An 8,981-nucleotide genomic window follows, 5' to 3' on the forward strand; every position below is an offset into this window, starting at 1 on the left:
CCCATTGCAAAATGTTACTATTCACAAAATTATTTTCAATGTTTAAAGCCTGTCTCATGCTGCCCATGTTTTTTTCTTCTGTGACAGGAACTTGCTTGGTGAATTGCTTGAGGTGTAATGGGGAGAAGAGAAGCTTATCATTTGCATAAGTATCTGGTTTCAGGATATTTTGTTAAACTCAGAATCTGAAATCATGTCTTACTATGTTAAACAGTTCACGTTTTTACCATGTTAGTTTGCCACAAACCTATTGGGGTTTTGAAATGCACTGTCATTTGAAAAAAAAATCCAGACCTCTAAGTGGTATGGCTGAAGAAAAAATCTTTTCTACAAAACAGTAGGTAAAGAGAAAAGGAAATAACACAGTGACTGGAAAAATATTGTTTCATTACCATTAAAGGCGTGAAACGTGATTAGTGTAAGTTAAGGCCTAGATATGACCAAGTTTGGTGGATCAGTCTTGGTTCCTGAAGGAACCACAATTCACATTACAACACCACTGATTTTTAAGTCTCTCAGAAATGTGGCCTTTCTGTCAGCTTCTAACTTGGACTTAACAGATGCTGCTTTCTAGTCCTAAGCCTGTGCCCTCACTCCAGCTTCAGCAGAGGCAAGGACAGCACTAGCTGAGGAATTCTCCATCCTGTACTTCTCAGGGCACATGGGGTTGATCTTCTTGTGCATTTCTGCTGACCAGGTCCAGAAGGATTTGAGGTGTGGGTGAATGTGTGAGACTTTTTCTTTGTGCTAAAATTGTTGGTATTTCCTTTTTAGAGTCTAGGCTTTGTTTCTCCTCCTGTAAAGTTAATTATATCCAACAGGCATTCCTGAAATACAGGGCATCTACGGTTATCTAACATAGATGGAAAATTGCCTCCTAACTTTTCATGCTAAGGGTTCTCAGTTAGCCTTGAAGGTCTGCATTGTACCCCTTATCTGGTTGGGTTTGCTACATGTTATTTGTAATAGTCCATACATGTCCCAGTAGCAACCAGGACCCCTGTCTGTGCGAATGGATTGCCCCCTCCCCATGCCCTATGCAGCTTACAGTCAAAATGTAAGATCTGAGACTGTGTGGAAAGAGATACAGACAGAAGTAAGAGGAAATAAGGACTGAGAAGCAACACAGACCAAAGGTCTTTACAGACCAGCTTCCTTACTCTTCTCCAGTTTCCTGTAAGGGGCTGTGGCAAGGGAGAGATATTAGGAGGAATTTGAACACAGACCCTGAAGTATCTTGGCAGCTGTTTAAGGGCTTACCTTTAAGGAAGGAGCTTTCCAAAGCAGAGCACCACAAATCTTTTGTTAATAGGCCAGTCACTTGGGAGTGAACACAGAATAAAGCAGGCACCTTCGTCCCAGAGTAAACACTGAAAGCTAGTCTGTTTTCAGGAATTAGCAAAAAAGAACAAAAGGAACCCCCTGAGTCTAAAAATAAAACAGTTAAGTATAACCTGTGACAAGCTGCAGCTGTGGAGACATGAAGGAATACTGGAGAAACATTTTACTTCTGCTTCTGTTTATTTGTTAAAGCATTGAAACATTGCAAAAAGGAAAACAGTAAAAGGTAGCTATATTTCTGATAGTCTCTGGCTCTGACAGTACAGCAGTTTGCATTTAACGAGGGACAGAAGAATAAATCATTATAAAGCTTTGCTGAAGACATGTGAGGACTGCTCCTCAAAAATGAGACGCATAAGAATTTTTAAAGCGTACAGACAAGGAGTGTAATTCACGTGTGGTATGTAGCGTAAGAGCCTACTTGCAGTTTTCACAGGGCTAATCAAGATCCTGATTTTTTTTTTAGATTTTTTTTATGGCATTTCAAACTACAAGAACAAAACAGGACTCATGGAAAACCTAGAATTAAGCCTTTATATTTAACATTTATAAAGCAAAGGACTGAAAGAAGTTTACATAAAGGAGGTAGTGCTCCAGCTCAGTGGACATACAGAGAATTCAAATGTTTGAAAGACAGGAGACCTGACAAGGAAAGGCATTTTCCTAAGCTCACAGTGGGAAGTTCTGTTCAAACTGAAGGGACGGCACAGAGCACATTCTAAAGCTCCTCTTTGAATTGATGATAAGTGGGTAATGAAGATCAGTTTTGTTCACCAGTCAAAGTCTGGAGGCCATTTCTGAAGGGTGCGTGAGAGTTGATAGTTAGAATGGGATAGGCTGGAAAGTGAAATGAAATTAAATGAAGGAAGGAAACTTAGTAATATAGCAGAAGGGGGAAGCTAACGAACAGAGAAGGACAAGGTGTTCAAATTAACAGATTCACAGTAATATTTTGAATACATAGTGGTGAGCCAAAGTTTGTCAAGGCCAGAGAAAAGAATGTTTCAGCAGTTGAGGTGAATAATGATCATGGGCTAAGGATTCTAAAGGTATTTTGTCACATTCAACCACATGTGCACCCAGTCTGATTTGCCTGTGCAGGGACTGGGTCTCAGAACTACAGCACAGGTATGCATCTCTTCCCAGGGGCCCACCGAGTCTGGGCACAGAAGCCTTGGACATCTTAGGGAAACAGCTTCTGTGTGGAAATCTCAGAGGGCTCCTGATGAGATGGATCTAGAGAAATGAGAATAGCAAGATGGAAAAGGATGTTTTGGGCAGAAATATGAGTCGCTGGATCAGTGATTGGTATATGCTTCCAGTGCTTTCAGATGTCACTGTTAGGCTGTGAATGAAGCATATTCCCAGACAAAACCTGCCCAGATGCCACTTCTGAATGAAAACACATTTTAGTAAAGACCAGATAGTGCACCACCTGTATCCCTGTCAATAATGCTCTTTAAAATTTGCATGACAGAGCAAGAAACACAGCACTGAGCGATGGGGACCACTTCAGAATCCCTCCTTTCTTCTTCCCACATCTTGTCCTTGCCTCTTTCCTTGCAAATTTATCTACAAAAAGCATGGAATGAATAATTCAGAGCTTGTCAGAGAATCTGTTCCTGGGAATTATGCCCTGATGTGTGGAAGTGATATGCTTGATCAGTTTGCCTTTGGTACACGGGCCACGACATGTTACTGGAAGTTTACAGTGATGTGTGCAAAGCTTGTGAGTTTGCATTAGAATATGCCTTAAATCATAGGCTGGAGGCTCTGGAAGACAAAGATAAGCAATTTCTGGCAGAGGGGTGTAGAATAAATCCCAGACTTTGCAAGAATCTTCTTGTTCTTGAAGTGTAGCAGTTGCAAAAAAAATTGTCACACCATAACCCAGACCTCTCTGCAAATGGGATGCTGTAGCCAAGCACTGGGTTTGTGGCTGGCATCATGTGAGTCAGCAAACTAAAAGCAGGTCCTATATCTTCCAAAAATGTATCAGCTGCAGGTTTTATTGTTCAACCCACTCTTCACCACAGAATCTGATCTCATGTACAAAGCCTTACTCGTGCATTAGTGATAACTCAAACTCCCTTTTTCTTCCCTAGTTTACAAAGTATTTGAAACCACATTTCTAGGACTTAGCAATTCCCCTTTCCTGAAGTCCCTACCAGGGCTAAGTATGAAAACAAAACCCTGAAATGACAGAGAGGCCAGATGTGCAAGGGGAGGCTGAGTCCTTCATTAGCCAAAGCAATAGTTTGAAAAAGCCGACTACCTCTCTGTTTGGGAGCTCTATCTTACTATACCTGTTTACTGACAGATGTTACAACTCCCTCCAAGCTTTATCTTTCTTGTATTCTTAGACAATCACATCTCTAGCAACTCTAAGAATATTAACTTGAACGTGTCAGAGTGGCCAGCTTGCTCTCCTGGTTATTGGAGTTGAGCACTGATCAGTGCCTGCTATAAAGCCTTTGACTGCAGTGAGCGTCTAACTAACACACTACTTCACAGCTCCAGCTGCCTCCTCCCACTATCATCATGTGAAAACCCAGCTAGGGAATCCTACATTTTAAAATTCAGATCCAGCATCCAAAAGAGTTCCTAATGTTTTGGCCACAGGGATAATGGATACCAGAAAGTATGGTAGTGGGCAGTTTGGTTGGCATGTGTGCTAGAGATGAAGGGGAGAATCAAGAAGGTTTGCAAATATGTTTCAGGGTGGGGGCAGGGAAGATTATAGAATAGGGCTGCAAAGTCAGTAAGAGGGGCTAAAAAGGAGGATGGGCTTGTGGGTAACACACCACTTGGGGAATTTTTCTTTCTTTTAGATAGCAGTGAGATTATATCTGGTGCATGCAAAGAAAACAAATGTGTTGGATGGGGTCCAATGAAAATCAAGCCCTATGCAAAATGGAAGGAAATGTTTTGAATTTTATAATTTTGATGAAATGTTGAAGGAAAAGGGGAAATTTTTGAGAAAATGCATGTACATCTTTTCCTAAAGCTTTTTTCAAGCCCCCACCACCAACATTTTTCATTTTTAAATTATCAGATCTTTTGCAAAGAAAACAAAGTTGTCTTACACACTGGCAAAATGTAATTTTGTCTTTTTTTCTGCCTAGAACCAGTACTGGGTGAAATGAGAAAAATGTGAAGGGAACCCTTTGCAGCAAGAACTGCAGTTAAGCAGAACTTTCTTGAGAAAGTTTCACTTCCTAAGGTTTTTTGCTATGTTTGCTCATTTAAATGGCCATTATATTAACCTACTTTTTATGATTTTCAAATGTCAGCAACCAGCTTGGGTCTTGTAAAAGAAAAAGTATAATGCAGAAGGCCTGCTTCTCATTACTCTAAGGACCTAACTGCATCGACAAATTTTGCTGCCACAGCCTTGTAAGTGGTGTTGCTGCAATATTACTTGCCTGATAGATCAGCTTCTGTTGGGGTATTGCCAGAGGTCAAGAGTCAGTGAAAACACATGGTATTTCTGTACCAAGGTCTTTGGGCTAGAGGGGCTAGGCAGGACTCGGTCTCCCTTCATTCCCATTCCTCCATTCCTTCAATAGCTACGAAACTACAGCACTGCCCGTTCCTGACTTGAAGGGATTTAACTACAAAAGCTATAAGAGTGCTTTTGTTGTTGCTTTTTTAATACTGCACCCTGAAATAGAGTAATCTCATTTGCAAGCTATTTAATAGTAGACTGTGTATTAGGTCATAACACACTGAGCTGGCGAATGCAGGCTCTGGAGAGAGTGCAGCTATAATTTCTGTCTGTGACTTTGCAGTGGCTGATTAATGTTTTGTTGAGTTCCTGAGCTGCTGAGGAGCTGGAGACATGTGGAGCTGCAGGGTCTGGAGCCTTGAGAAGTTTGGGTTTGCATTATAAACTGTCAAGCCTGGGAATGGGGCTTTTGTTTTTTAAAAGAACTTCTGCAGCCAAAAGTTCAGGATAGGAGATATGAGTATATTTCAGGAGCTTGGCCACTATGATCATTAAAAGGATATTTTAATGATCATGCAAAGATAAAAATCTTGATAAAGATCATGCAAAGAATATTCTTTAATATCAAGAAAAAAAAACCTCAGAATTTCCAATGAAATAGTTCTCAATGTTTTTCAGATTAAATTATTTGCTTTTCTTGTTCAGAGCAACATTTTCTTTCAAAATCCCTGTTATTTTTAAGTATTCAAACCATATTTAAATATTCAACATAAAAATGAAGCATTAAAATTTTTTAGGAACAAATGTCTCATTTGAAGCCTCCAAATTATTAATTGTTTTACTTTTTAATTCACAAAAAAAATGAATTTTCCTTTCAGTCTGATTGAAATGAGTCCTCTTCACTTTCCAAATTTGCCAACGGAACAAAATTAATTATTCATCAAGTTCCAATGAACACCCTTCATAAAACTTCTGAATTATGCAAACTAATCACCTTCTGGGAAATAGGTATAGATCATTTTATGGTACAAGCTTGCAGTGTGACTCAATGCCTCTTCACTTGCACACTATAACCCTCCTCACTCATCTGATTATTCAGCCTTTTGCCTTGTCTATGGTTTTCAGTTCATTTCCCCCCCACTGCCACCATTGATCTTCTCTAGTTTTCATTTGCTTACAACAAAATATTCTTTATCTTTCAAGACATCAAATGCTTGAAATGTGAGGAAAATGCAGCTGGGAGGACAGAAATGGTTAAACGACTTGGCTCATGAAGTTACACATAAAACTTGTTGCTGCTCTGATGGTGTCAGCAGAAAGGGTGAGGAGCCTCCATGGCACCCACGGCACCCGCAGGACGCACGAGCACAGGGACAGCGCGGATGGCAAGCCCGGCCTGCCGGCTGCTCTTGTGAACATTTCTAGCAGAGCGGGCATTCTTGTTTGGCACAGGGAGGAAGGGATCCTCCTCACAGGTTGCAGGCGGACCTCTAGGGAAAACAAACACTGAGAAACACAACAGAAATAAGACACAGAAGCTCAAATTGAGGGGCCAGAACCAGAGGAGGGAAAGGAAGAAGCTTTGATCTCCTCCCCTCTTGCAGCCACCCCATTCTCTTCATTTCCCCCTTCTCTGTGCCCTGTGACTGCAGATGCTGCAGGAGCGAGCGTGATGGGAAGCAAAGGCTGCCAGCCTCCTCCTCACAGTCAGCCAACGCTCTCCTGAAGTGAATCACAGCCTCTCCCTCCCCGGCAGCCTCTCTGAAGCAGGACCCCAGCCTTATTCACCCACGTACTACCAGGCCCTTCAGCTGACCTTAAAGATGAACACACCTGCGTCTTGCTTTTAGTATTGCTGCTTGCAATTTGCACCAGACATGTTGTGTTCTCTCTCCTGTGCTTCTCGCTCATGCACAGGGCTGGCAGGGCCCCGGCTGGTGTCCTGGGTGCCCCAGATGAGCGCCCATCCTTCTCTTTGCACTAAAATGGACAGCAGCCACATGCACACCTTGTGCATTGTAATCTATTTGCTCTGTACTTTCAGGGATTAACTACATTTTTAATTAACCTGCATGTGCTGTTCTTGGGATCCACTTTGTTATCTTCATTAAGTGTCTATAGTTTCTTTGAGGCTTTTGCCTAGTAACCTGGTTTAATAGCAAATGTCATAATGGCCACAGCTAGAGTTTGTACACTCCAAACTGCATAAATGCCTGCCATAGTTGTTTGCGTAATTATTGGCCATTTTTATCCCTTGATAACTGGAAGTTTTCTACAAGAGTGGCTGCCTACAGCGACCATCATTCATTTGGGAGGAAAGGGAGTGCAGATACCAAGGTATTTTTTTATCAAGGACAGATTGGTTATTTAACCCCAGTGCCACCAAGAGCTCCTTGCAGAGCAGGCAAGAGAAGGGCTTAGCTGATGGCACCTTATCTTCTGAGCTGTTTGTGCTCATTTCAGGGACATTGTAAAGCCCAGACAATCAACATGACTTTGTGGGAAATCAAGTTTCATGTGGCTTGACTTTTGGTGAAGACATGACGAAAAGTTCATCCTTGTGCTCTTCAGCTGCAGGCTGCAAGCAGCTCTAACTGGCATTGGCAATCATCAGCCTCCAAGAGGAAATTCTCCTTAGGGAGCAGCACTGTTTACCAACAACAGGGCCACCTCTGCTGTTACACTGTGGGCACACGTTCATTGTAGGCACTGCTGTGCTGCTTTTGAGCTGCTAAAAGATGCCTGTTGTGACAGCAACCTCACACAAGGCAGTACTAAGCCTTCCCTGCTGAGGGAGGACTCGCCTGCAGTGAGTCTAAGTTAGGTGTGTGCCACTTCCAGGGCTCAGTTCTTAATCTCTTAAGCTAAAGCGGCTGTCACCCTCCCACCTTAGCATTTCCCTCCGGCAGGCCAAAACTGCCATCTTGTAATCTATTAAACCTGCAGGGTTTTACTGTATTTATTACTGTATCTGTGTGAGAAGACACTGCACAATGCCTGAATTATCTCATAACACAGAGAAGGAAGAGCCCTGTCTTGCAGGTGTGATTTCACCAACAGCCTGACCCCATGGAAGAGCAACTGCTACCAAAATGGGCAGGATCATTCCCCACCTCCCAAAATCCCTAGCCCTGCAGCTCTCCCTCCATTGCAGCAGCACTAGTCCTTGTGCAGCTGTGCAAGCTAAATCCTTTCCCTGCTCCAGTTCATCTCACAACCAAATGAATCCCAGTGCCAGCACAAGGGGCAACAACACCGGGTGTTGGAGCTGGAGGCCAGAGGGGCAGTCTGGATGACGCTGCCTTTTCTTGTTGACGCTGACTGAGATCAGGTAAAGCAGACCATGAAAACATCCTAAAATACTACTTGGCATGAAACTCTCCTGACGGTTAAGACAGGGCTGGAGAATTCCTCAAGGCTTTCTCTTCAACCATGTACATTTTTTTTGTGTTTAAATCTTTCTGCATCTTGACTCTCCAGCACACCATATATAGTACATTTAATGTACAGTGAAGATAATTAAATCCTAAACATGTGATCTGTGATACGGCTGAGCTTGTGAGCAATGACAGCTCAGGGAATAAATCAACAGAATGAATCTTTGAAATTGAAATTTATTTCTGCACAGTTACCTGGTGAGGCACTTGAGGTTTACTCAGCTTTGACCTCAAGCAATGACTGCAATAGTAAAGTCTATGGAAATGCCACATTTTCTCTGATAGAAAGGGTTGAAGGAGGGGCTGATTGAATGATTGCTTTGAGAAATATTAGAAATATTGAATTTGGGCAGGGGAATGTCTTCCAGAGGCAGATACACACAGTTCACTCCAGAGACAGACAGGCATGGCAAGTGAATGTGATGGGGTTGAAGCAGGGATGAGGTCTCCAAAGGATAAGGCAAATCTGGGCATGTTGGGGACCTCAGGGTGAGCTCAGGGAAAAGGAGTCCTGGGTGCCCAGAATTTCACTGCAGCTCTCTGTGTTTGTAAGGTAAATCCTCCTGGGTCAGTCACAGACATAGGAATAAGGGAGATGTGAGGAACCCTGCTACGTGCCTGTGTGAGCAGCAGACACTGCTTTGGGTGTTTGCCATAAGGTACTTGCTTCTGGAATGAATGGCTCTGGGCTGCAGGAATACCCTGGCTGCACCCACATGCGTTCTCCAGCAGCTGTGCCTGCGTGTTTTAAGGTA

The sequence above is a fragment of the Phaethon lepturus genome, unplaced genomic scaffold, assembly GCF_000687285.1.
Source record: "Phaethon lepturus isolate BGI_N335 unplaced genomic scaffold, ASM68728v1 scaffold21179, whole genome shotgun sequence".
NCBI lineage: Eukaryota > Metazoa > Chordata > Aves > Phaethontiformes > Phaethontidae > Phaethon > Phaethon lepturus.